We start from the raw sequence: 27,803 nt of genomic DNA, 5'->3' as shown, positions 1-27,803 counted from the left end.
ACATATCGGGCATATTGTGTGTATGATTGAAATGTTTGGTATGTGTGGGATCCGACAATCTAGTTGTTTATCCTTGGCAGCCTCCCTTATGGGGAAATGTAGTCTAGTGCTCCTAGAGCCATAGTAGTCCACTACAGCTTGGTTCACCGAAGTCCTGCTAGCCCAGCACTACTGCTCAGGACACTTGACTGGCCGACATGTGATTCACTTCGTTCCTATGTTTGTCCCATCGGGGAAATGTCATGAGGTGACTTCCGGAGTCCTGCCTAGCCTGCTACAGCCCGGGTTCCCCGGAGTCCTGTTAGCCCAGTGCTACAGCCCAGATTCACTTCCTGATGACCGACATGCTCGATGTGATTCATGTATGCCTGTCTCCATAGGTCTGTGCCACTTTGGGTTCATGACTAGCCATGTCGGCCCGGGTTCTCTGTCATATGGATGCTAGTGACACTATCATATACGTGAGCCAAAAGGCGCAACCGGTCCCGGGCCATGGTAAGGCGACACCCATGGGGATACCGTGCGTGAGGCCGCAATGTGATATGAGGTGTTACCAGCTAGATCGTTGTGACTTGGAATCGGGGTCCTGACAGCATTGGCATCAGAGCCAGACTGCCTGTAGGTTCGTTGAGCCAAACTGGTCGATGTCGAGTCTAGAAATGCTTTAGTTATATGTAGGGGAATTGATTGTGGGAGGGAACGTAAGGCTGTTTTACTCCTTTACCTTATGCCCTCTGATCTGAGTCTTTCTCTTCTCATTCAACGTGGGTTAAGGACTAGGCTCTCTTCTTCTATTAGGTTCACGTGTTACTAATCCGTAGTAGCTTATAGGATTGTTGTTACAAGCCTCAGTACAGTTTCTACTACTTTTAGTATGTTGCCAGTTGAATCAGAACCTTGATATGATGTTGTTGAGTGGTATTGCAAACTGTGGTGGATGTCTCAAATCTTTTTCTGACCATTTACAGCTATTATGATGTCCGATTTCCCCTAGAAAATTCTAATGCCCTTGCATTATTCTATGCTTTCAGATGGCCACCCGTTTGCAGAACCAAGTGGTTCATCTGACCCGGTGCCTTGATGTGCCCGGCCACACGGCCATGTTGGTTCGAGTGATGGTTGAGTCAGGCTATCGGTGGTATCCGGAATATACCGTTGAGGAGCAGTTCAGAGACTTCAACCAGAGCCAATACCTCTGTACCGTCAGGATATATCCCTCTTATCCTGGAGCCACTGAGCCTCTTCATTGTTCCTATGGACTTGGGGTCACTATTGAGATGTCTGTGCAGGATGCAGCCTATTCAATGATGACTATCATTTGAGCCATGACTGCCTTGCTACAGAACACCGACTTCCGTTACATGCCAGCCTCACTTCCTGGAGCACAGGGGTACTATCAGGCCTTGTACTATGACTCTACACATGAGGAGTCACTACTCCGCACCACTGCCGAGATGCTCGAGGATAAGGACCGCGAAAATCGGGCCTTGCGTATGGAGCTTTTCAACTCTCGTGTTGATCACTGGGCCACTTTGACTCGGTTTGCACCTGCGGTATAGGCAGGATACATGGATCTGAGGGATCTGTACCCTGTACGGTCTGGATTGCCAGATTGTATGGAGTGGCGCGATGTAGGAGGCATCACCCCTCCTCGTGGTCCCCGTCTGCCACCACCTGTGGGACCAAGGCCACATCCGAGTCCCTATGGTCCGCAGGCGCCGCAGGACCGTCTGTTCCCAGATGATCATGTTCCACTTCCAGGCTTTGGTGGCGACTTCTATGAGGATTACTACGGAGCCGTCTGAGCTAGTAGTAGTTTCTCTAGTATTGTAGTAGTTGTATTCTCCACAGTCCTGCGTGACCGTGGGATACAACTTGGTGTGTATCACGCTCCGGAGGTGTAGAAAAATAATGTATAGGAGCTTGGAATGCCTTCAATGAGATGTAATGTCTTTCACCGTAGTTGTACTCTAGCCTGGGCTTGTACTAAACTATGTACGGTGTGTATGACCAATGGTATATATGGCAGTTTCTATATTACCATGTCATGCAACGAACATCTTAGCATTCCATGTTATCCATTACATTTTGCACTTCCTTGCTAAGTTTGTGCCATCCTTATCTAAACCGTTGTTTTGTTTTCTCCTAGGATGGTCAACACCCGCAGCAACCCTTCTGCCCCGGAGCAGGGGGAAGCCAGTGTAGTTAGGGGTGAAAATCTGCCTCACCCGCCTTCTCTAGCCGAAGTGATGCTGGAGGCGGAAAGAAACAAGCATGAGACTAACCGCTTGCTGGAGCGGATTGAGAAGAACACTGCACACCATCAGCGAAATGACTTGGTGTCAATCAATGACTTTATCAAGTCGTACCCACCAAAGTTTAACCATTTCGTCGAGCCCCTCGACGCGGATGACTTGCTTCGCAGCATCACCCACAAGCTATGTTCTACCAACGTAGCCGAAGCTGATAAGGTTACTTATGCTGCCTATCACCTCGAAGGCCCTGCTAGCCTTTGGTGGGAAAACTTTGAAGCTATGCGCCCGGTCGGCCAAATCACTACTTGGGCTGAATTCAGTGAGGCTTTCCGTGAGCATCACATCCCGAAAGGTCTCATAGATCGCAAGAGGGAAGAGTTCTGCAATTTCACCCAAGGAAGACTGATTGTGGGTGCATATAGTCGTGAATTTGGGAATCTGGCACGATATGCTCCTGAAGAGGTATCCATCGACGCTAAGAAGCAGGCAAGGTTCCGCAAGGGACTTAACCCTGAGCTTCGCCGCGATCTTCGTCTGCACGAGTGCACCTCCTTTCAGAAGTTGGTCAATAAAGCCATCAGTGCTGAGACAGGCCAGTCTGACTATAACGCTTCACGCAAGCACTCTTCTAATTTTGGCTCTTCATCCGGCTCTGGATCTCAGAAGCGCCTGGTGTGGATTCCAAGCACGGCACTGCCACCCAGGTTCATTCCGAGGCCATCCTTTGAGGCGCCTCGCCCCAACCAGCAGTTTGCACCGTCCAAACCCTATGGTGGCCTCGCTGCTAATGCTGCTCCACGCCCCAATGTTGTGACATGTTTCAAGTGTGGAGAGCCGGGTCACTATAGTCGAGAGTGTCCCCAGAACAACAACCCCAATCAGTCTGGAAAGTCCGTTGGCCATGGTAAGCCAGCAGGAAAGACATTCTATGCCAAGCCGGTCACCACTGCACGTGGCCATGTCAACTATGTCTCAGCTGAGGAATCTCATGAGGATCCTAACGTCGTCCTTGGTACGCTCCTTGTTAATTGCCATCCGGCATATGTTCTTTTCGATACTGGAGCATCGCATTCATTCATATCCGAGAACTATGCTCAATTGCATAACACGACATTCTGTGACATGCCCACTTCCATGGTAATTCAAACTCCAGGTTCCAAATGGCAAACTTCTAGAGTAAGCCATGGGAATGAAATTCTTGTCAATAGACTTGTCTTCCTTGCATCCTTAATAGCTCTCAAGTCCTCGGACATAAACATCATCTTGGGTATGGACTGGATGTCAGCTCATTATGCTAAGATTGATTGTGCCACTAGAACCGTTCAACTTACTCACCCATCGGGCAAGACGGTCAATGTCTTAACTCGAGTGGCCAAGCGCCAGCTTTACTCCCTAAATGCCAACCCCCTTCCAAACCTTGAAGATATTCCGGTAGTCCGGGACTTTCTGGATGTCTTTCTAGAAGAACTGCTAGGTGTTCCACCTGACAAGGATGTCGAGTTTGTGATAGACCTTGTTCCAGGAACCGTTCCAATTTCTAGAAGACCCTATAAGATGGCACCCTTAGAACTAGCCGAGCTTAAGAACCAACTCGATGAGTCCTTGAAAAAGGGTTTCATCCATCCTAGTTCCTCTCCGTGGGCTTGCCCCGTCCTCTTCGTCAAGAAGAAGGATGGAACGGATCGGATGGTTGTAGATTACCGACCTGTCAACTTGGTCACCATCAAGAACAAGTATCCGCTTCCCAGGATCAACGATCTGTATGACCAGCTCACTGGATCCTCAGTCTTTTCCAAGATGGATTTGAGGTTGGGCTACCATCAAATCAAAATCAAAAATGGGGACATTCCCAAAATGGCCTTTGTTACTCGTTATGGCCAATACGATTACACCGTTATGTCCTTCGGTTTAACCAATGCCCCATCCACCTTCTCTCGGTTAATGAACTCGGTCTTCATGGAGTATTTGGATAAATTCGTCGTAGTATACCTCGATGACATACTCATCTACTCCAAGAATGAAGAGGAACATGCCGAACATCTAAGGCTGGTATTGACGAAACTTCGAGAGCATCGCCTTTATGCCAAATTCTCCAAGAGTGAATTTTGGTTGCCAGAAGTGACCTATCTAGGCCATGTAATCTCTGGTAAGGGTATTGCTGTCAATCCCGAGCGAGTTCAAGCCGTCCTTGATTGGACTCCACCTGAGATGGTCAAGCAAGTTCGGAGCTTCCTTGGCTTAGCGAGCTACTACCACCGCTTCGTCGAGAATTTCTCCAAGGTTGCTAAACCTTTAATTGAACTCCTCAAGAAAGATAAAAAGTTCGAGTGGACCCCACAGTGTGAGTTCAGCTTTCAGGAACTGAAAAGACGCCTGACATCTGCTCCCGTATTGGTACCACCAGATTTTTCCAAGGACTTTATTATCTATTGCGACGCCTCGCGACAAGGACTAGGTTGCATACTCATGCAAGATCGTTAGGTAATTGCCTATGCCTCACGGCAATTACACCAACATGAGGAAAACTATCCCACACATGATCTAGAGCTTGCAGCTGTAGTCCATACACTCAAAACTTGGCGACATTACCTTCTCGGTAATCGTTGCGAGATCTTCACCGATCACCAAAGTTTGAAATATATCTTCACCCAACCGGATTTGAATCTCAGGCAATGACGTTGGGTTGAGTTGATCTCGGATTACGACTTAGGAATAACTTACACCCCGGGCAAGGCCAATGTCATGGCTAATGCGCTAAGTCGTAAATCTTATTGTAACAATGTGATGTTACAACAAAGTCAACCACTTCTCCATGAGGAATTTCGTAAGCTTAATCTTCACATTGTTCCTCGAGGATTCCTATCCACCCTGGTGGCGAAGCCTAACCTTACAGATCAAATCATAGCTGCCCAGAAGCGTGATAAGGGCATATCCCGGATTAAGGAAAACATCGCTAGCGGAGTTGCTAAATGTTTTCCATGGATGAGCGAGGTGTTGTCTTCTTCGAGAACCGCTTGGTGGTTCTCAAGAAACAACATTTACGCTAGTTGATTCTTAAGGAAGCTCATGAATCCCCTCTCACCATTCATCCCGGTAGTACTAAAATGTATCAAGACCTACGCCAGAGGTTTTGGTGGACTAGGATGAAGTGAGGAATTGCTCAATACATTGCTAGTTGCGATGTCTATCGTCGTGTTAAAGCAGAGCATCAACGGCCTGCTGGCACCCTTCAACCTTTGGCTATTCCTGAGTGGAAATGGGATAAAATAAGTATGGATTTCACTACTGGGTTTCCCAGGACCAAGAGAGGGAATAATGCCATCTTCGTCATGATCGACCATCTTTCCAAAGTAGCCCATTTCCTACCTGTTCATGAGAGTATCACCGCTAGCCAGCTAGCTAATTTATACATCTCCTGAATAGTGTCTCTTCATGGTGTCCCATTGGAAATTAACTCAGACCGTGGGAGTCTCTTCACCTCTCGATTTTGGGAAAGTTTCCAGAATGCTATGGGAACTCGTCTCTCTTTTAGCACCACCTTCCATCCTCAATCAAGTGGTCAAGTAGAGCGAGTCAATCAAATTCTAGAAGATATGCTCCGAGCTTCTGTCATCTCATTCGGAATGGGTTGGGAGAAATGCCATCCATTCACGGAGTTTGCTTATAACAATAGATATCAAGCTAGCTTGGGCAAAGCTCCTTTCGAAGTTCTATATGGACAAAAATGTCGAACGCCTCTTAACTGGTCAGAAACCAGGGAAAGACAACTCTTTGGCCCGGATATGATTCAGGAAGCAGAAGAGCGGGTTCGCGTTATTCGTGAGAAATTGAAAACAGCCCAATCTCGTCAAAAGAGCCAATATGATCATAAACATAAGCTCATGACTTATGAAGTCGGCGAGAAGGCTTACCTTCAGGTTAATCTGTTAAAGGGAACCCATCGTTTCGGTATCAAAGGCAAATTGGCTCCTCGTTACATTGGACCCTTTCGCATTCTTGCCAAACAAGGAGAAGTTGCCTACCAATTGGAACTACCTTCGCATCTTTCTAGAGTTCACGATGTCTTCCATGTTTCTGAACTCAGGTGTTGCTTCACGGATCCCATCCGTGGAGTGGACCACGAAACGCTTGATCTACAAGATAACCTCTCATATCGGGAATATCCCGTTCGTATCCTTGATCAAGCCGAGCATACCACTCGACGCCATAATATCAAGTTTCTCAAGGTTCAATGGTCACACCATTCCGAGAAAGAAGCCACTTGGGAAAGGGAGGATCGTCTTCGACTCGAGTACCCCACCTTCTTCCCAGAGGATCCTAAATCTCGGGACGAGATTCTTTTGAGTGGGGGTGAGTTGTCACACACTAGCTGGTTCATGCATTAGAGTGTTGCATCATGTCTACTTTTACAGAAACTTGAAATGGGGATGACAGAACCCCCAGCACCCCCTTGGAAACAACTAGGGTTTACTAAAATTATTTTCAATGAACCCAAAATGCCCTTCACAAAATGTTCATCATTTCTTGATTGGGTTAAAACCCCTGGCAAAAATGGTGCACTCTTTTCTAGGACATTCTGGATTTTTTTGAATTAAATCATAAGTATTTGAATTTGGGCATTTAAATGCTACAAAATATTTTAAATGCACAAATAATTCTGGATTTAAATGAGGGCTGTCAGGAATAATCCCAACAGAGCCCACAATTATTTTCAGGATTTTAGTAAGTGCCTAAGTATTTTTAATAAAGCCCTAAAGTTATAGAAAAATAGAAAAAGAAAACAAAACAGAAATAAAAGAGGAGCAGGAAACTTACCTGGCCGCAGCCCACCTGGCAGCCCACCTGGCCGGCCCAGCACTGTGCTGGCCCGTGCCAGCCAGCTGCTTCTCCCTCGCCAGGCAGGCACAGAGGTGACGCCGGCGAGCACGAGCTCGCCACGGCGTCAGCTGCTTGCCGCCCGCGAGGCCAAGACACCTGGGCGAGCTCCACGTCACCGCCCCGACCCCGTGGACATCTCATTCGCCCCCTGCCTCTCTCCCTCGCTCCCCCGAAGCCATGGCTGATGCAGCCGCCGTCGTCTTGCTGCCGTAGCCGCAGCCACCGTCGTCCCCGTGTCACCCCATCGTGCCCATGAGCTCCGCAACATCTCACTCGACCTCCTCAACGAGCCATGATGCCTCGGAAGCGCTACAACACCGCCACCGCTGTTGTTCCCCTCGTCAGTCACCGGAGATCGTCGCTGACGATTCGCCGCCTCCCAAGCTTCCTCGAGCTCGCTTCGACGCCCGCTGCACTCGCCGTGAGCTTCTCTCTCTTCTCCCCCTAGCCACGTCGCTCGAGCTGCCCTCTTACCCCGTTGGCCATCACGGCCGAGAGCTCGGCTCCGCCGGCCATGTCGCCGCCGTGGCCACAGGCACGTAAGCTTGATTCCGAGCGCGTCACCACACTCACCACGTTCCCAGGAGCCTAACGCACCACTCCTCGAGCCTCGCCGTGCCCCGTAGCTTCCGGTTCATCCTCGCCCGAACTCCGGCGACCGCCAAGGTCGTCGCCGGCGTTGTTCCCGGCCTCCCCAAGCTCCACTTTCTCCACCAAACGACGCGGCTCACTCCCCACGTCACGTAGCTGCTCTCCACCGTCGATTAGGTCTGTCGTCGCCGGCGTCAAGCCGCCGGCGAGTTGACCACATCTGACCCGTGTGGGCCCAAGTTGACTCCCCCCTGAGCCTATGACAGGTGGGGCCGGCCTGTTAATTAGTTTAGGATTAGTGCTAACTAATTTTAGTTAGTTTAGGTCACTGACATGTGGGCCCAGGCCCCACTGACAGTTAGTTAGTATTAACTTAATCATGTTAGTTAGCTAAGACACTAACAGACAGGCCCCACTAGTCAGGTTTGACTGGCCCTGGCACCTTTGACTCGCTGACGTCACAGTGATGCAGTGCTGACGCAATTATTCATTTTCTGGATTTATTTTTATATAGGAAATTCCAGAAAATAGCCAAAACTTCTAAAAATCATAGAATATCAACCATAGCTCCAAATCAAACAAATTATATATGAAAAATTATTAGAAAAATTCAATCTATCCATCTGTAATGGTTACATGCATGAAAAACCACTTTAACCTTGCTGTTTAGGTGAAACAAGCTAATACACTTATTATGCATAAGAACTTTAACCTTCATTTGAATCTTCGATTCAAATGGACCCATTTCAACTTGTTTCACATTGCATTAGGCAGGACACATCATTTTGCCATGTCATAGCATGCATCATATTGTTGCATATTGTCATGTGTTGATTATGTGTTGTGTGTCCTTCATGGTAGGTTCTACCTCCAAGGATATCTCCGAGTATCCAACTGAAGGGCAATACCCTACTACCACTCCATTAGGCAAGCAGCCCCATTGATCATATCAATACAATCCCATGTTCTCGCCTCTGCTCTCATTTACTGCATTAAGACAACAATGTTTCAAACTGCTGTGCGCTGCGGTAGTTGAACCCTTATCCTCTGCATGACCTGTCATTGCCATAGTAACTAGATGAAACCCACTAGCATGTGTAGGAGTTGATTGAGCCATGTTTGTGTTTCCTACCTTGCTATGCCTGCTATGCTTAGAGTTGTGTCAGGTTTGGTTCATCTGGGTGATGGGCTAGAGTGAAATGATTCTGATGGTAATGTGAGTGGTGCGTTGAACATGATTTGGTAAAGGTATCGATGAGAGGCCATGTAGGAGTACATGGTGGGTTGTTTCATTGAGGCCGTCCATAAGAACTGATATCTGTATGCGTGATTTAAGATTCAGCTACTACCACACATTGGGCCCTGAAATATGACCCCGCTCGACTTACTAACCCCTCTCGTCCTCTGTCCAGGAGTTGCAACTAGTTTCTGGTGTTTGTAGGTTATGTGTTGGCGGCCGTCGGTAGCGCTGACCCTAGGGTGGGCTATGATGCGGTAGATACACCGTGGCACGGTGTACCGAGTCGCCCGTTTGGTGTCTCGGGAACCCTGCACACATTGTTTGGGGCCGTTGAGGACACCCCGGCCGGATCTCCTTGCGGATGGAACCTGAATAGGCGATAAACCTGGATTGGAGACTTGTGCGGTTAGTCAGGTCGTGGTCTACACCCACGTCGGCTTTCGCTTGAAGTCTGCCGAGCACATGTCATGTGCAGACGCTAAGTGGTGGAAACATGTGTGATGAAGTACACCCCTGCAGGGTATAAAACTATTTGAATAGCCGCGTCCGCGGTAAAGGACTACTTGGTTGCCTATACAGTTCATAGACAAGTTAATGGTTACTACTAAAAGACGCAAGATAAGTGTGAGTACCGAGGATGGCTCTCTCGTAGGATGACGAGGGAGGATACCCGATGGAGTATTGTGTTGGTGATTAGTGGACTCGTGTGCGAAAACTATTTTACTAGTGGTGTCCCGTAGGATAGCTTAGCCAAGAGTCAAAGCTGGCTTGCTGCAATAACTCCACCACCTTCTTGAGAATGAGCATGTATAGTAGGTTCTGATGTAAGACTTGCTGAGTACCTTTGTACTCATGTTTGCTTAATTACTGTTTTCAGACGACAACACCGCCCCCTCCGATGGGTTTTATGTAGATCTCGACATCGATGAGTGACTTGCCACCTAGGTGGTGATCCTGGCCATGGAGGGGCTTATGTAGATAGACAGGCTTCGAGAAGCCTTCTTTCTTTCTAGTGTCTATACTCAGACTATTTGCTTCCGCATGTGCTTGTATGCTTGTATGACTTGAGTGTTGGGTCATGTGACCCCTACCTATATGAACATGTTATGTATGGCTCTCTGGAGCCTTTAAATAAAGTACTTGAGTTGTAGAGTTTTGTTGTGATGCCATGTTGTATTTGCACATATCGGGCATATTGTGTGTATGATTTAAATGCTTGGTATGTGTAGGATCCGACAATCTAGTTGTTTATCCTTGGCAGCCTCCCTTATGGGGAAATGTAGTCTAGTGCTCCTTGAGCCATAGTAGTCCGCTACAGCCCGGTTCACCGGAGTCCTGCTAGCCCAGCACTACTGCTCAGGACACTTGACTGGCCGGCATGTGATTCACTTCGTTCCTATGTCTGTCCCTTCGGGGAAATGTCACGCGGTGACTTCCGGAGTCCTGCCTAGCCTGCTACAGCCCGGGTTCCTCGGAGTCCTGTTAGCCCAGTGCTACAGCCCGGATGCACTCGCTAATGACCGACATGCTCGATGTGATTCATGTATGCCTGTCTCCATAGGTCTGTGCCGCTTTGGGTTCACGACTAGCCATGTCGGCCCGGGTTCTCTGTCATATGGATGCTAGCGACACTATCATATACATGAGCCAAAAGGCGCAAACGGTCCCGGGCCATGGTCAGGCGACACCCATGGGGATACCGTGCCTGAGGCCGCAATGTGATATGAGGTGTTACTGGCTAGATCGATGTGACTTGGAATCGGGGTCCTGACAAAATCGCTATAGCTAACTTAGCTATAGCGCATTTCGCAAAAAGCGCTACCTCTAAGTTTGACTTAACCAAAAAACCGTTTCCCCCCGGCCACCACTTCTCCCCCAAATCCCTCGACCCACCCCGCCGCCGTCTGCCCGATTCACTATCGCCCCACTTCGCCGCCGTCTCCTGCCGACGTCGACTCCCCCGGAGCCACCAGAGCCGCGCGCCATCGACACCACCGGAGCCGCCCCCAACGCCACCGGAGCCGCACGGCCTCATCAACGCCACCGGAGCTGCAGTCGACGCCACCGGATCCACCCTCGCCAACACTGCCTCCCTCGCCGTCAGTGGAGACGCCCCCGCCTCCCTCGCCACCACTGCCTCCCGCGCCACCACCGGAGCCATCCTCTGTAAGCCCCCACCCCTCCTCTCTCTCTATCTCTAAATTAGTTAGGTTAATTTCACAGAGATGCCTCTGCCTCCCTCGCCATAGGAAAAAATTGTATATGCTTAACTAGGGCAGTAGGGTTACGGTTGTATTGTTTAATAACAAATGTTAGGAAAGTAAGTTTAACTAGATGTTAACTAGGGTGGTAGGATTTAGTTTAGAGAAAAATCAATATAAAAATATAAATTTCTATTAGTGTTGCAAGTCTAGTAGGTTCTTAATTTTTAGTGAATTTTTATTAGGACAAAAATTTAGGACATAATTTGAGTTCTAGGTTCATAATTTGAGTTCTAGGGTTCATCCGTCTATATTTGGTTTTTGAATTGAGTTTCAGAGAGCATGAGATTTGTGTAGATTCTCTTGAAGTGTCAAACACTAGGAGATGCAAATTTGAAGTGGTCATGATATATGAAAAATCCTCAATTGTGTTTGCTCATTGATCATAATTGACATTGAAGTGGTTCGATTGTGCCCAAGTGGCCTTTTGTTGTTTCCCGGGAATGAAGCTGAGTGGCCTATGTTTTGCCAGAATGTTGATTCATTTCCGTTCCGGCAAAATTCAAGTTCTCGATTTTTCCACTTTCTAGCGAAGGTCATGCCAAAATTTTCTGTGAATTTCGGCATGACTTGTGCTACAAACTAGGACATATTGAGTGCCCGGGATTTGCCGCACCGGGAAGGAGTCAATGTTCCTGCAAAACAATAGGCCTTTTTATGTCATTATTCATTTTATTAGGTCTAGAATTAATTGACTATATTTAATCGTAGGAAACATGGCTAGCAACGATGAAGGACAGGGTTTTGGTGATTGCGACGACGTCTACCGGGCGGCAGATGAATTTTTTAGCCTTGCCAACATCGAGACCGGCGCTGAGACTCAGACCGGCATCGAGACTGAGACTGAGACGGGCTGAGACTCAGACCGGCATCGAGACCGGCACGGAGACTGAGACTGGTGCTGCATCGGGGAGCAGAGCCAGTGTAGAACCAAAAGCAAAGAGGCAACGGCCTCCTAACAAACTCAGGACTACTAGACTGGTGGTCACGGAGGTGGATGACGGCAATTTTGAGCCAAAGGCGCCCGAGGAAGCGCGACGATGCTACGGCAATCAGATAGGCTGCATCGTACGGACAACCGCCACCATCAACGATGAGAAACTACAGAAGATAGAAAATATGAGGAGCTCCCTCCTAAAGAAGTTTCACCAGATATTCTTGTTACCGGGCCGGAATGAGAAGGATTATAAAGATCCAGATGAGGACCCGGCAATGAAGAAGATAAACAAACACGCCATGACCAAGTTTAGCGACGCATTGGCCGCCTGGAAAAATCGAGTGAAAGCAAAGATCATCGACAAGAAGGAACACTATTCCGAGATTGTAAAGGATAATCCGACAATCACGGAAGAGCAGTTTCAAATATTCAAGGAGGCTTGCGAGGCCGAAGCTGCCAAAAAAAGTCTAAGTACATGAAGGGGCTTCAAGAGAGGAACATTGGGAGCCACCACCTCGGAAGCCGTGGATACGGCGGAAAGAGGTCCAAATGGGCCAAGGAGGACGCGGAAGCCGCGAGTCCGGGCATCCCAGACCCCTTGGCGGATTTCACCGTCCCGCAGGAGCGTGATGTCCTCAGGGCCCGGCACCGTTGGGACCCAGTGAAGAAGGTTTACAAGACAAAACCGGTCATTACGGAGTTCATGAGACTGCTGGTAATTTTAGTTTCTGATCAATTCGATTGCACATGTTAGTCATATTTGTAAACGATCCTTGTGCCTTTTGCAGAGAGAGCAGCACCGGATTGCGGTCGAAAGCGACTCGCCGTCTGAGGCATTGGCGAGGCCCAAGTGGGACACTCCATTCAACCAGGCGTTGAACATAATGAAACGACAACCGATGGATACTCGACCATCGTATGGACGCGTGCACGGTGTTGGAGACGGCGCCACGTGGAAGAAGTACTACCGTGAGACCATGGAGGATAGAAAGGAAAGACGGAGGTTAACTAAAGAAAACATCGACAAGAAGGTTGAGATTGCGGTTGAGAAGAAATCATCTCAGACAGTCGCAACAGCGGTAGCTGCCGCAAAATAGGTGGTTGCAGATTTGTCTACTTCCTTGGTGACGGGCGTTTTCACTTGGACAAGGCAAAATCTAGAAAAAAAATGCAAAGGACTTTCCCCTTGCTGACTTCTTGGGGAGCAGCTCGACTAGCGTTGCACCAGCACCTGCTCCGGCACCGGCTCCCGCACCTTCTCCCGCACCGGCTCCCGCACTGGACGTGCTTGGTGGTGCTTCGTCTTTGGCTGAGCTCGACGCCCTCACGGTATCTGTCACACAGGCCCCCTTCAATATAAATGTATAATCTCCCGTTTTCGTTGCCTTTCGGATGTCTCACATCGCAGACTTTTCGTTGCAGGCCGATGAAACCCTGTGCACCATATTGTACACCTTCGGCGACCAGAAGGTGGGCGTGGGGAAGGCGATGATAATGAAGCCGAAGGAACCATTATTCCATAGCTGGTCGATCCCCCCGAACGTCTTCATGTTTTCCGTGGCCAGTGTCAAACTGGGCCATGAGAATTTGCCTCCAATACTAGTGGGGGATGACGACGAGACACCGCAGCGGCTTGGTGATTGTTGCAATGGGTGGGTCCTGTTGTGGCCAAAGAGTCTGCTTTGTCTGGAGGCGGCCGGGAACACACCCACGAGCACGCAGCCTCAGCAAGGTATGAACATCAACACCCCACCTACCCAATTAGCGTCGGGTGCCGGGTTGGGTGATAGCGGATGGGGTAAGGAGGAGGCTCCATTAGTCGCTGATGACGTTGCCATGGATGAGGATGAGGACGAGGATGGCGCTGAACAGTATGTCTATACTGGCGCCTCCTCAGGGTTTGAGCATCATGAGTCGGTGCCTGAATTTCCGTCTCAACGTATTATGGACAACCTTCCGGTAGTAAAGAAGTCTAGGAAGAGAGCGAGGAAAGGCAAAAAAGCTGATTCTATGATCCAGCCGCCTCAGCAGCCTCGGCTTCAGGTCTGTATAGATATCCCCGATGCGGATAAATGGCATATCCCCGGTCAACCAATCCTACCTGCAACAGTGCTACGGGCCAGATTCGGCGATCTAAGGAGACTTCATGACGATGTGTTGCGGGTAGAGAAAGGCCTCATCGCCTCGAAAGATCCAGGATACCCACTCTACGTTGTTAACATTCTGCGGCAAAGGTCGTACGTCGACAGCTACCCCGCGGATAAGTTCTTCCTCTGATTCGATTACATATTCGACATGTTTCACGTGAAGAAGCTAGATTTTACGTTTGTCCGCCTTTATGCCTTGCACATGAACTACATCATCGGGGTTGAGCAGAAATCTCATATCTGTGTCGCTGACCCATACTACATGCACGAGGGCTTCTTGGGAGTCTGCGCAAAGCACCGTGAATACGTGAGGGATTACATCGTCAGTTTCATGCTCGTCAATAAGGACAAGTAGGCGATTCTCATGCCTTATCATCCTGTGTAAGTCATCCCGCTGCTATCCTTCCTTCGATTTCAATCATTCATTTGCACGGTGGAGGCTAATTAATTTGAGTTGTACTTATTTTGCGCAGCAGCGGGCGCGCCGTCCTCATCATCCTCTACCCCCGATTCTCCCACGCTCTTTACTTGGACTCGTTGAAGAACATTCACAAAAAGTATTACACCCACATCAAGGATGTTCTCGACAGTGCTATGTTTTACCACCAAGCAGGGGGTGGAGAGGTCAGGGACAAGAAGAGAAGGGGCGGCAGGGTTGCCTTCGGCCATAAGACCGACTTCTGCTGCATCCAGCAACCGAACGATTCACTTAATGATGGATTCTATGTCCTACACCACATGCTAGAGTACAGACGGGATCACCAGAACCTTCGCATGTCACCTAGATCCGGCGATGCCCATATTCTGCAATGGGCAAAGGATATAGGAGATATCGAGGATCATCGACTTCGAGCTGAGTTTATAACATCCAGCGCGAACTTGCCCAAATCATCATGAAGGAGGTCGTCGGAAAAACAGGGATGTTCTACGGAGAAGGACAAATGTCGTGGGAAGACGTCTGAACATGGATATCCTCTCAGCGTCTCGACATGAAGCCTTTCACTAAGCTCGAGGACTATCTCCCTGACTTGGATGGATGGAACGACATGTTGGAGTGATTGTCGATATATGACAATGTGTCCGTTTAGTCCATACTTTCTGTATGACAAAACATTGAGTTATGCACGGTGAAACTTTATTTGTGATGTAATTAAACCGTCCTCCTCCTCGACTAGCGAAAATCACTCTAGTTAGGGAATTTTGGGGTACGATGAACTTTGTTATTTATGCTTATGATATGTTGTTTCTATTTTTGCCAAGTCTGTCTCTTTCTGTTGCTCAACTATATATGTTGCATATCATCGACTCATGTGACGATGCAGGTGCATAGATCATAGATGGCGAAGAAGTGCTACGCCAGGAGTATATATACAACAAGTGGCTGGAGTGTCAGGCCCAGGTGTACCGGTTTCTGGTTTCCGAGCGACAGACAGTAGTTAGTTTAGGTTCACGCTAATGCGAGAGAGGGATACGAACTCATGTACTCAAAGTGATATCTCTTCTCGCGTATATCATTGTTTAGATGGATGACGATGTATTTGCAAGTAATCGAGACTTGTATCGCTATTTTCGAGATGATGATGAGAGACCACTTTGTGTTGGATGATGATTATGATGATGACATGATTTGATGAGACTAATTGTATGTATATGCTATGATTACATTTGTATGTGTATGATATGCTAAAGATTAGTGTACAAAGCCTATTCAAATACAAAACAAATACAAAACAAATATGCAGGGAAAAAAACTAATAAAACTAGTAGTAGCGAGGGGGGGAAATTTAGCAGTAGTGCCGCCTTACCAGTAGCGCTTCCCAGTAAACAGCGCTGCAGATAGTATCAGCAGCGCCCTTTTCTAAAGAGCGCTACAGCTATTCATGTATAGCAGTAGCGTGGGACAACACGCGCTACTGCTATACGTTAGCTGTAGCGCCTTATTAGTAGCACCGGTCCCCGCACTACTAATAGGCTCAAAACCCGCGCTGCTGCTAGGCTTTTCCCTAGTAGTGGTAACTAGTTTGTGTCACCTTGTAGAGGGGGTACAATGAAGATAAGATTCAGGATTTCCATGTACAAGATGTTAGGAAGGAGCCTTGCAAGAGAAGTAGGAGCTGCACTGAGGCTGTTCAACCAGTTAAGGTAAGTCACTGTATCCAACTCAACAGTTCATTTCCTTGTTTGTTTCAGGCATAGTTAATTTGCTCTTTTCAATTTCTTTATTTGTCCTTAGTTAATGAGATGCCCAAACAATGATGCCTGATGTAGGGTACTTGTATAACTATTAGTTGACGTAATTAAAGGTCTTACCATTTAATTACTCTGGCGAAGTGTGCCTGAAGCTTTGAAGTCTATTAACCAGCTATTATTGCATGAGGCTCACAATCTAGTTTATACTAGGCTAATGATTGCATAGTTTTGCTTGATGTAGTAGGTTTGTATGAATCCTTCTGCTGCTCATTATGCTCCCTAAGACTCTAATTGAGCTACAGAATGGCCAACTACTTTCTTACTTATACGCAACATGCTGTCTAAATTTGTAACTTGTTTGTATTTTGGATTGGGCCCCAACATCGTGCTCCTCTGGTGAACTAAGAGAGATTTCTGTATCCAGGCTGCACAGACTACCTTTTTTATAATTTTAAAAATATCACCTGCTTATGCTTCATGACGTGTAACATTATTGTTAGTCCTGTTTTGCCATGTACAAAATAGTTTGTCTTGCTTGCTTCACTATTGTAACTATATATTTGCCCTAGTCATGTGTACTTACACAAACATTTCAGGATGAAGTGACATCAACACAAAGATCTGCGAGCAGTGTGGCATGGCCGTTGCCGAATGATTATGGATTGGAATTGGAATGTGCTGATGTTCTCGAGCATCAACTAGAGGTGGCAAGACAACGTGTACATGATTCTCAACGTACAATCAACAAGTTGAGACTGGACATGCAGGTATTAGATGCAGGAGTAAAAAAGTGAAACAATACACTGGGGTAACCACGAAGGAATTGGGGATTTTGGAGACCAAAATTTGTGCTATCTGAATCCGGCCAATCCTTTTTTCTGAAGAGATTATAGTTCAAATGGTAAGTTCTGTAGATGCGTGCCCATGATGTATGAGCTTTATTTGTCTAGTGTATGTAATTTTTTGTTTGTGTACGCTTTATAATCACTGGTGCCGAACTATAATGCCCAATGGGTATATTCGGTTGTAATTTCTTTATTGTATAGTGTAGGATTATTCTATGTTTCTATGCTTTTTATTGTATAGTGTATGTTTTTTAGAGGCGATAGTATAGAGTAGGATAATTCTCGAATATGCTATATCGTCGAAACGGGGGCCAACACGCCCACACATTTCCTGGATGCCATACAAACGAATAAACATGTGTAGTCAAAGCGGGCCTTAATTGGGCTGGTCAAAATAATATTAAGTGGATCCCAAATGGGCACCCCTCGGGCACGTCTTTGTCCCAACGTGTGTTTTCTGGCCCAGAAAAATTCTCCAAAAATTTTCACTACATTTGGACTCCGTTTGGTATTGATTTTCTGTGAAGTAAAAAACAAGCAAAAATAATAACTAGCACTGGGCACTATGTCAATTGGTTAGTCCCAAAAAATGATATAAAGTTTCTATAAAATGATTGTAAAACATCCAAGAATGATAATATAACAGCATGGAACAATCAAAATTTATAGATACGTTGGAGATGTATCACGCATCGCCTTGGTACATCATGACACATGGGACCGCATCATAGGCCATGCTCCCCCGCCCACCACTTGGTAAAATCACCTCATTTTTACTAATCTGGATACTACTAGTATCTTTTTAGATCAATATAGTCAGGATTCACCAAGGAGCAAAACCAAGTGGTAGGTTGCTCCTGCCGCGTTGGCGTAGCAACTCAGTAGGGTCAGTCCGCACATGAAGTGCCGACACACTTACAGGACCCCTTTGGTCGACATGTGGCTCATCCATCGTCTTGTTCCATGTGTGATGCACCAAATTACAGTTTGGAGTAGTGGTTGGACTTGGAGGCACCCCAGTCGTAGCGCTGCAGTAGTAGTAAATGAGCAACGAGGGGTTGATTGCGGCTCGAACTACCACTACAAGAAATATGTCAACTTGTGACCTTCTGTCAGTCATCCTGGAAGAATTGGTCATAAATATACGACCATTTGAGACCAATGGGTCAAAAGCTATTCGGGGGGCTCCAAACACTAAACTATATCGACCATTTTGGTCAGAAAGGTCGTAATTTCCTTACACGAAATGGTCATAAAACAGACAACATTGGTCTGCTGCCTTATTTCCAGCTGATCACGACCAATATAGATGGTCATAACCTTGTAGATTGTGGTTGATTGCTATGCCTGGGCACCACCTCATCAGTTTTGCCTATATGTCAAGTCCATGTGTCATTTTTTTCCCTAGGTTGTGAAGCAACCTATATTTCTGTCATTCCAAAAATTCCCAAAAAAATCTCATAAATTCTTCGGGTCATATATTCGTCAAATATGTAAAAATCCTTCCTTTCCTAGTTCAAAAATAATTCATCAATATTCAATTTCCTATTCTGTTCAGAACAACACTTTGTGAAGGAAGTGCTATTTACATATTCCTGATTGCCGTCAAAATTTTTGGGCACTCTTTCCTATCCAAATTATTGCCTCATGACAAAATTCAGCTCCATTTGCCCAGTAAATCTTCCTCGGAAAATTTCCAAAGTTTTTGTCCACCTAGAAGCATTGTGAAGGAAGTACCATTTTTATATATCCAAATGGCATGAAATTTATACAATTCCTTCATATGCCCAAATTATCACCCTCCTCCAACTTCCAGCTCAGTCAAATCATCTATGTGAGCCTAGGTTCAACTTATATTTTATGGCCAGATTGGCACATTGCGAAGCAAGTGTTATCTAGAACCCTCCTATTACCCTCAAACTTTTTGGGCACTCTTCCATACCCAAATAATTTCCACATGATAATATTCAGCTCAATTTTCCTGGTAAATTTTTCTCAGGAAATTTCCAAAGTTTCTATCTCGAGAGAAGCTTTGTGAAGTAAGTACTAGCTAGGCTTACCCAAATGATCTGAAAATTTACTAGGGCATGACCATACCTATGTAACTCACCTACACCAAATTTTAGCTCATTTCATTTATCCAATTTCTCTAGCTAACTTTCTGAAGTTTCTGTCCAGAGAAGAGCATTGTGAAGGAAGTACCACTTTGGCATGTCCAAATGGTATCAATTTTCTACAGTGCTTTCCTATGCCCAAATAACCATCCTCCACCAAATTTCAACTCAGTCCATTCATTATTGTGAGCCCAGCTTCAACATTCATATTTTTGTCTAGTGTGGTATTTTGCAAAGCAAGTACCACCTAGGCTCCTCCTTTTGAGCTGAAAATTTGTGAAGACAGTCTTCTTAGTAGATGATCATTGAGGGAGTCCTGGATTAGGGGGTGTTCGGATAGCTAGACTATACCTTCAGCCGGATTCCTGGACTATGAAGATACAAGATTGAAGACTTCGTCCCGTGTCCGCGAGGGACTTTCCTTGGCGTGGAAGGCAAGCTTGGCGATACGGATATGCAGATCTCCTACCATTGTAACCGACTCTATGTAACCCTAACCCTAACCGGTGTCTATATAAACCGAAGGGTTTTAGTCCGTAGGACAACATACACATCAACAATCATACCATAGGCTAGCTTCTAGGGTTTAGCCTCCTCGATCTCGTGGTAGATCTACTCTTGTACTACCCATATCATCAATATTAATCAAGCAGGACGTAGGGTTTTACCTCCATCGAGAGGGCCCGAACCTAGGTAAAACTTCGTGTCCCTTGTCTCCTGTTACCATCCGGCCTAGATGCACAGTTCGGGACCCCCTACCCGAGATCCGCCGGTTTTGACACCGACATTGGTGCTTTCATTGAGAGTTCCTCTGTGTCGTCGCCGTCAGGCTCGATGGCTCCTACGATCATCGATAGCGATGCAGTCCAGGGTGAGACCTTCCTCCCCGCACAGATCTTTGTCTTCGGCGGCTTCGCACTGCGGGCCAATTCGCTTGGCCGTCTGGAGCAGATCGAAAGCTACGCCCCTGGCCATCAGGTCAGATTTGGAAGTTTAAACTACACGGCTGACATCCGTGGAGACTTGATCTTCGATGGATTCGAGCCACTACTAAGCGTGCCCCGTTGTCACGACGAGCATGATCTAGCTCTGCCGCCGAACAGTGCTTGGAGGCCGCACCCGCATCGGCTCCGACCCTTAATTCGGAGCCAACTGCGCCGATCGAGGATGGGTGGTTGGACGCCACCTCGGGGGCTGCGACCCCAATAGTGATTGAGCTGACCACCAGCCCCGTACTCTGCGAGACTCGTGACTCCAAGGAGCTGGACTCCTCTTCGGACTCTAAACCCTCCACGCCCCTGCCATTCGAATCTGATTGGGCACCGATTATGGAGTTCACTGCCGCGGACATCTTTCAGCACTCGCCTTTGGGCGATATCCTGAAGTCATTGAAGTATCTCCCTTTATCAGGAGAGCCCTGGACGGACTATGGTCAGCGAGATTGGGATGCGGACGATGTAGAAATTCAAAGCCCACCCACCACCCACTTTGTAGCCACTATCGATGATTTAACCGACATGCTCAATTTCGACTCCGGAGACATCGACGGTACGGATGCCGATGAAGGAGACGATGAAGAACCAACGCCTATTGGGCCCTGGAACGCCACCTCGTCATATGACGTATACATGGTGGATGCACCAAAAGATGACGATGAGGAGCGGAAGGACGCACCGAAGGCTTGTTCCCTCGAAAAGCAGTCAAAGCGGCGACGCAAGCGCCGCCCCAAATCCCACCTCGACAGAAATAACAATCACACAGACCCAGCGCTGGAGCAGGGCGAACCGCTGCCGGACAACGGCAATCCGGATAATCAAACCGAACAAACAAATCCTATTAAGGATAATGGTCCGGACGACATAACACCGGACAGACAACCGGAGCAACAGACTGCCCGTAAAAGGCTTATTGCCACCGCGAGGAGCCTGAAAAAGCAGAAGCAAAGGCTCAAGGCCACGCAAGACACACTCCAATTCAGATGGAGTAAAATACTCAGCACTGCAGCAAGGTATGGCGACAATCGCCCCTTCAAGAGCTACCCAAAGCGGAAGCTGCTACCCGAATTCGATGAGGAGGCCTCAGAACCCCCACAACCAAATATCGAAGCAGCCACCGGGTCGGATAGACGACCCCTCTACCAATACAGAGCGGCATACAACACCGCTCACCATACAACACGCAACCAATGCGAGGGCTCGCACCCAAAGGACGGTGTAACAAGATCCATCTATGGACCACGCAAGCGCGCCCCAGCATACAATGCAATACAACAAACATCCGAACAACGCAGTACACCCAGCTACAGGGGTGCCGCACACCCCCTATGTTTCACCGATGAGGTGCTGGACCATGAATTTCCAGAAGGATTCAAGCCCGTAAACATAGAGGCATATGACGGAACAACAGACCCTAGGGTCTGGATTGAGGACTACATCCTTCATATCCATATGGCTCGAAGAGATGATCTCCACGCCATCAAGTACCTACCCCTCAAGCTCAAAGGGCCAGCTCGTCACTGGCTCAAAGGACTCCCCGAAAGCTCCATCGAAAGTTGGGAAGAGCTCGAAGACGCCTTTCGGGCAAATTTTCAACGAACTTATGTCCGACCTCCGGATGCGGACGATTTGAGTCATATAACTCAATAGCCCGGAGAGTCAGCCCGAAAGCTTTGGAACAGGTTTCTTACTAAAAAGAACCAGATTGTCGACTGCCCGAACGTCGAAGCCTTAGCAGCTTTCAAGCATAGCGTCCGTGACGAATGGCTCGCCAGACACCTCGGCCAAAATAAGACGAGAACAATGGCCGCATTAACAAACCTCATGACTCGCTTTTGCGCGGGGGAGGACAGCTGGCTAGCCAGATGCAGCACCAGCAACCCCAGTACATCCGAAGTTAGAGACGGAAACGGGAAATCATGGTGTAACAGCAATAACAAATGTTGGAATAAAGAAGACAGCACGAAGGGCACGACAGTAAATGCCGGATTCAAAAGCTCTCGGCCAGGTCAAAAGCCGCCTAAAGGCACCAGGGATGAACTGTCCAGCCTCAACAAAATTCTGGACCAAGTATGTCAGATCCATAGTACCCCTGGTAAACCTGCTAATCATACCCATAGAGAATGTTGGGTCTTCAAGCAGTCCGGCAAGCTCAACGCCGTACATAAGGGGGAGGATACACCAAGTGAAGACGAGGACGAACCTCCGAAGCAAGACACGGCGGAACAAAAGAAATTTCCACCAGAAGTCAAAACAGTAAACGTGTTACACATAATTAAGGGAAAAAACAATACGGCACTCCCAGGAAAGTATACCCAAGTGCATATCACTACGAAGTCCTGCTACTGGTCATCTCAACCGATCACTTTCAATCATCGCGATTACTCAGCAAGTATCCGACACGCAGGATGGGCTGCCCTGGTATTAGACCGAGCAATTGGCAGATATCACTTCACAAGGGTCTTGATGGACGGCGGCAGTAGCCTAAACCTAATATATCAGGATACGATCCTCAGGATGGGGTTAGACCCAACACAAATTCGCCATAGAAATACTACCTTTAAAGGAGTAACGCCAGGCCCAGGGGCTCGTTGTACGGGCTCCCTCTTACTACAAGTTATATTCGGCTCCCCCGATAACTTCCGTTGCGAGCATTTAACTTTCCACATCGCTCCGTTTCAAAGTGGCTATCAAGCACTGCTCGGACGCGAAGCTTTCGCTCGCTTTAATGCAATACCGCACTACGCCTCCCTCACACTCAAGATGTCCGGTCCACGTGGCATCATTATAGTGCACGGAAATATCAAGCGATCTCTGCGCGCCGAAGAGAGTGAGGCTGCCTTGGCCGCCACACACTAAAGGCGCCCGGACAAACGAAAGCACCCAATAGGTCGTCAAGACCTCAGATACAACTAATCAAGTCCGGCGCCGCTATTTATACAGAAATAAGTGGTCACACCCCTATCTGTCAATACAAGGGGCTCAACGCGCGCAGACAAGTGGGCAATTTCTTATCATCTTGAATTACACATGGTTTCTTTAAAAACTATCTTTTTGCACGACAACTTTTTCACTTAACTTCCTCTATTTTATAGATGATCATCGTGCTACACCCGTCCAGGATACGGCACAACGGAGACACAGGCGCAGACGTGCAGCAGGGACCCGTTCCAAGGATTCTTTTTAGATTAAGACCCTGCGTAAACCTTTTTTACTGTCTCTTGTTGATACATATCCACTATTGAGAAGGATGATGATGTCTTGGCATGTGGCCACGCCAGAATAATGCATGTACCTGGACACAAGGGGCTTCTTACAAAGGCCATTATTTAGGCCCGGCTTATACCACAAAGACCGAATACCTTAGGGAGTGTTCGGCGTAGCGAGTTTGGCCCTATATGCATCAGCTCCGAATCATTGTCTTTGGTCAAATGTTGGGTTTGCCCGGCTCCTATGTTTTGGTGCCTTACGTTCCGCTTTACCGGCTAAGGTAGCACCAGGAGAACTACTGCGACTGTGCCCTAGTTCATCCGGACGAGCACCTCGGTAGAGAAAGCCAAAAACTGACTGTCATGATATAGCGTGAGACTGGTCAACCACTCGAGGACCTGTGTGAATGTTAGAATTCCTCCGCCTTAACGAAGGGCCGTTTTCTGGCCAGGCATGTACGCACCCTGGAACCTGGAGAGTGCGGAGCCACCAGGGGCTATCTAGTAGCCCCACTGTCAAACTCCTATGGCTAAGTGAAAGTGCTAAAGCATTATAGTCTGGTTGCCTCGCTTGCTCCGTTATCACCTCCTTAATAGGACCAAGACGTTGGGTTAAGTGTGAATGCATGTTTTTGCGAGCACCTCCGCATTATATGCATGGGGGCTGAAGCCAACGACTGCAATGTTTCAGGTTATACACATGTATACATAAACGGCCACCCAGGAGGCATCATATTACTTTCAGGCAAAAGTATAAAAATAGCCTTATAAAAATTTATAAAAGCATTTCGCTTACAATGAGATTACGTATCACTCAAACATAATATTTTTTGAGAACTTGGTCTCTATCAAACGGGCACCGTCAAGAACTTCTTCAAAATAGTGCTCAGCAGCCTTTCGACCTATAGCCGAATCCCGTGCTGCCACATTGGTAGCATCCATCTCCGCCCAGTATGCCTTAACACGGGCAAAGGCCATCCGTGCGCCCACTATGCACGCCGACCTATTCATCGCATTAATGCACGCCACCACGTCAAGGAACTGCTGCACCAAGCTGAAATAGCTATTCGGTTTTGACCTTCCCGGCCACAGCTGATCCACAACAGACCTCATAGAGAGTCCGGACAACCTATTTAGTTCGGCCCATTCGGCTAATTGGTCAGTCAATGTAAGTGGACGCTCTACAGAATGGAATTGTCTCCAAAACAGCTGGTCTACTCCATGGTCTGTCTGACCCTGGAAGTACTTGGCCGCATCGGCAGCGCTCGCCGCCAAATCCATATACACATCCTCCGAACTCCACGGCCGATCCAGAGGGGCATACCATGGATCTCTGAATTTCCTCCGCAACATAAAGGATTTCCCAGCTACAATATCCCCGGCATCCCGCAGCTCCTCCTTCTTTGCCCTCATAGCAGAGCAGAGATCCTTTTTCGTCACAGCAGCCTTCTCAAGGTCTGATGCCTTCGCTTGGTTTTCCTTTTCGAGAACCCGGCAACGGTCGGCGGCGGCTTTTAATTCCACAGCCATCTTGGCCATCTTGTCTCAGGTCTCGCCATGCGCGGCCTTCTCGGCTTGCAACTCTTCGACCGCCTTCGCAGCAGCCGCATTACCTAACCTCGCTTGTTCCTTGGCTCGGGCAAGTTCTGCCCGCAAGGCTTCCAAAGTGGCAGCTCCATCTGCAGTCACAACATATTTAAGATACTGGCATCATGCTGCTCTTCCTATGTGGCGTTTACCAGATATTGACACTTACCTTGTGCCTCGTCAAGCCTTTTGTTAACAATATCGATGTTGGCGTCTGCCGCATCCAACTGCCGTTCTAAATGGGCAAACTCGCTAGTCCGGCTAGCCACCGGAGCTTCCACCTCCTGCACATAGAGGCAGTATGGTTATTACCTGGGAATATGATCCTCTGTTCGCCGTCATTTCCGATGATAACCAGAGTCTCAGGGGCTACTATCTACACAGGGCACACCTAGCATGTGCAGGACTATCATACATTCTTTTACGTACCTCAAAGCCTGTCAGTAGACTCATAAAAGCTTCATGCAATCCGCTTTCGGCGGACGATATTCTCTCCATCACCATATTCATCAGCACACGGTGTTCATCTGAGATGGACGCTTGCCCCACCAACTCCCTCAAAACATCCGATCGCACACTAGACGGTGCCGGACTCTTTTGTCTACTCTCTTCGGGAGCCGGACATTGGGAGCTTCAGGGGTCAACAGGGTTATCTTCTGGCCTCGCCGGACTCGGAGAGGCCCTCCACGACGACACTTCAGGGTCGCCCGCTCCCGGAGCGGAGGAGTCCGGAGGAGGCGTTTCGCTCTCCATCATCTCTAGAAGAAGATCCCCCAAAGGTGAGCTCATTTGAGAGGGGCTAAGGCCCGAACTGCAAAAATATATGCGGTGGTTATCTTCTCAGAAGAAAAAGAGGGCATATCTGTACTACTAAAGGTATTTCGAGTCACTTACGACTCGTGGAAGGATTGATTCCCCCGCGGACTTTGTGCGGCAACAACGCCCCCATGGGTGGGACCCTCTGTGGGAGACTTCTTCTCCCGTTTGGAAGCTTCGGCTTCCGAATCCCCGGGCGCAGTCCTTTTTCTCTTCTGGTCGCCTTCCCTCATGGAGACGCTCGCTCCCTCGGCTAGAATGGGCAGCGTTGGGGGCCCGCGTGCGCCCACATTATCCTCCACAGTATCTTCCTTCAAGGGCTCTGGGCAAGCTGCGGTCTGGAGCATCTTTTCCAATACCGGATTTTCCAAACCCTCAGGGAGGGAGGCCAAACACCGAATCAACTTCACCTTTGTGAGCCAGTCCTGGTCAAAAAGCGAACTCTCAGGGATAACTTCACAACAAAGTAGAGAAAGTATGTTCGGCCAGAAGATGCCTTACCTGTTTGGCGGTGCGGTTGCTGCTCAGGCCCACGTCCTCGGTGATTTCCGGACACTCCGTCTGAGGTCCGAAGAATGATTTGTACATCTCCTGGTGCGTCAGGCCGAGAAAATTTTGAATGGCACGCGGTCCCTCGGGATTGAACTCCCACAGACAAAGAGGCTGGCGTTTGCAAGGCTGGACTTGACGAACCAGCATAACCTGTATCACCGCAACCAAACTAAAATCTCCATTGAAGAGATCTCGAATGCGGTCTTGCAGTATAGGCATGTACTTGGCTGGCCCCCAGCTCAGACCTCTGCTGATCCACGACATCAGTTGTGGTGGGGGGCCCGAGCGGAAAACAGGGGGCCGCCCACTTGGCACTTCTAGGAGCCGTGATGTAGAACCACTCCTGTTGCCACAGTTCAGACACCTCTAGAATGGAACCTTTGGGCCACGGAGCTCCCATCATCTTGCGTATTAAGGCACCTCCACAGGCCGCCTGTTGCCCCTCGATCATCTTCGGCTTCACTTCAAAGGTCTTGAGCCACAGGCCAAAGTGAGGGGTGACCCGGAGGAAGGCCTCACACACGATGATAAATGTCGTGATATGAAGAAAGAAGTCCGGAGCTAGATCATGGAAATCTAGCCCGTAGTAAAACATCAAGCCCCTGACGAATGGATCCAGAGTAAGGCCTAGACCTCGGAGGAAGTGGGAGACGAACACGATGCTCTCTTTGGCTTCGGGGGAAGGGACGGCCTGCCCACGAGGAGGCAGCCGATGCAAGATCTCGGCGGTCAGATATCTGGCCTCCCTCAACTTTTTGATGTCTTCTTCCGTGACAGAGGAGGGCACCCATCGGCCTTGAAGGCTAGATCCAGAAATGATTGAAGGTTCGGAGCACCTGACCTAAACTTTGGGCGTTTGAGCTTGAGGCGGGGGAAGGATTCGATTGAGCACGGAAGGGAAAAATAAAAGCCTTGTCCCTTTATAAAGAGGGTGGATATCAAGCATCCTCTCCGTGTCCGTTTGGACTTGCCTATAATCTAGGAGTCCTAGAAGCGGTTGGGTTACCCACGCCCGTATTGATGAGAATCCCGGAATAAGGGGGACACAATATCTGCTTTAACAATACGTGCCAAGGAAACCGCCTCGCATAACGCGCTGAGATGAGACAGTAAAACGGTTTGAATAAAAGCTTGGCCGTGGTGTGATGTCACACTACGGAATACGTCAGCAGATTAGATTTGTGTA

This window comes from Triticum aestivum, chromosome 4A (genome assembly GCF_018294505.1).
Source record: "Triticum aestivum cultivar Chinese Spring chromosome 4A, IWGSC CS RefSeq v2.1, whole genome shotgun sequence".
Classification (NCBI taxonomy): Eukaryota; Viridiplantae; Streptophyta; class Magnoliopsida; order Poales; family Poaceae; genus Triticum; species Triticum aestivum.
Note: the sequence above shows the minus strand (reverse complement) of the source record.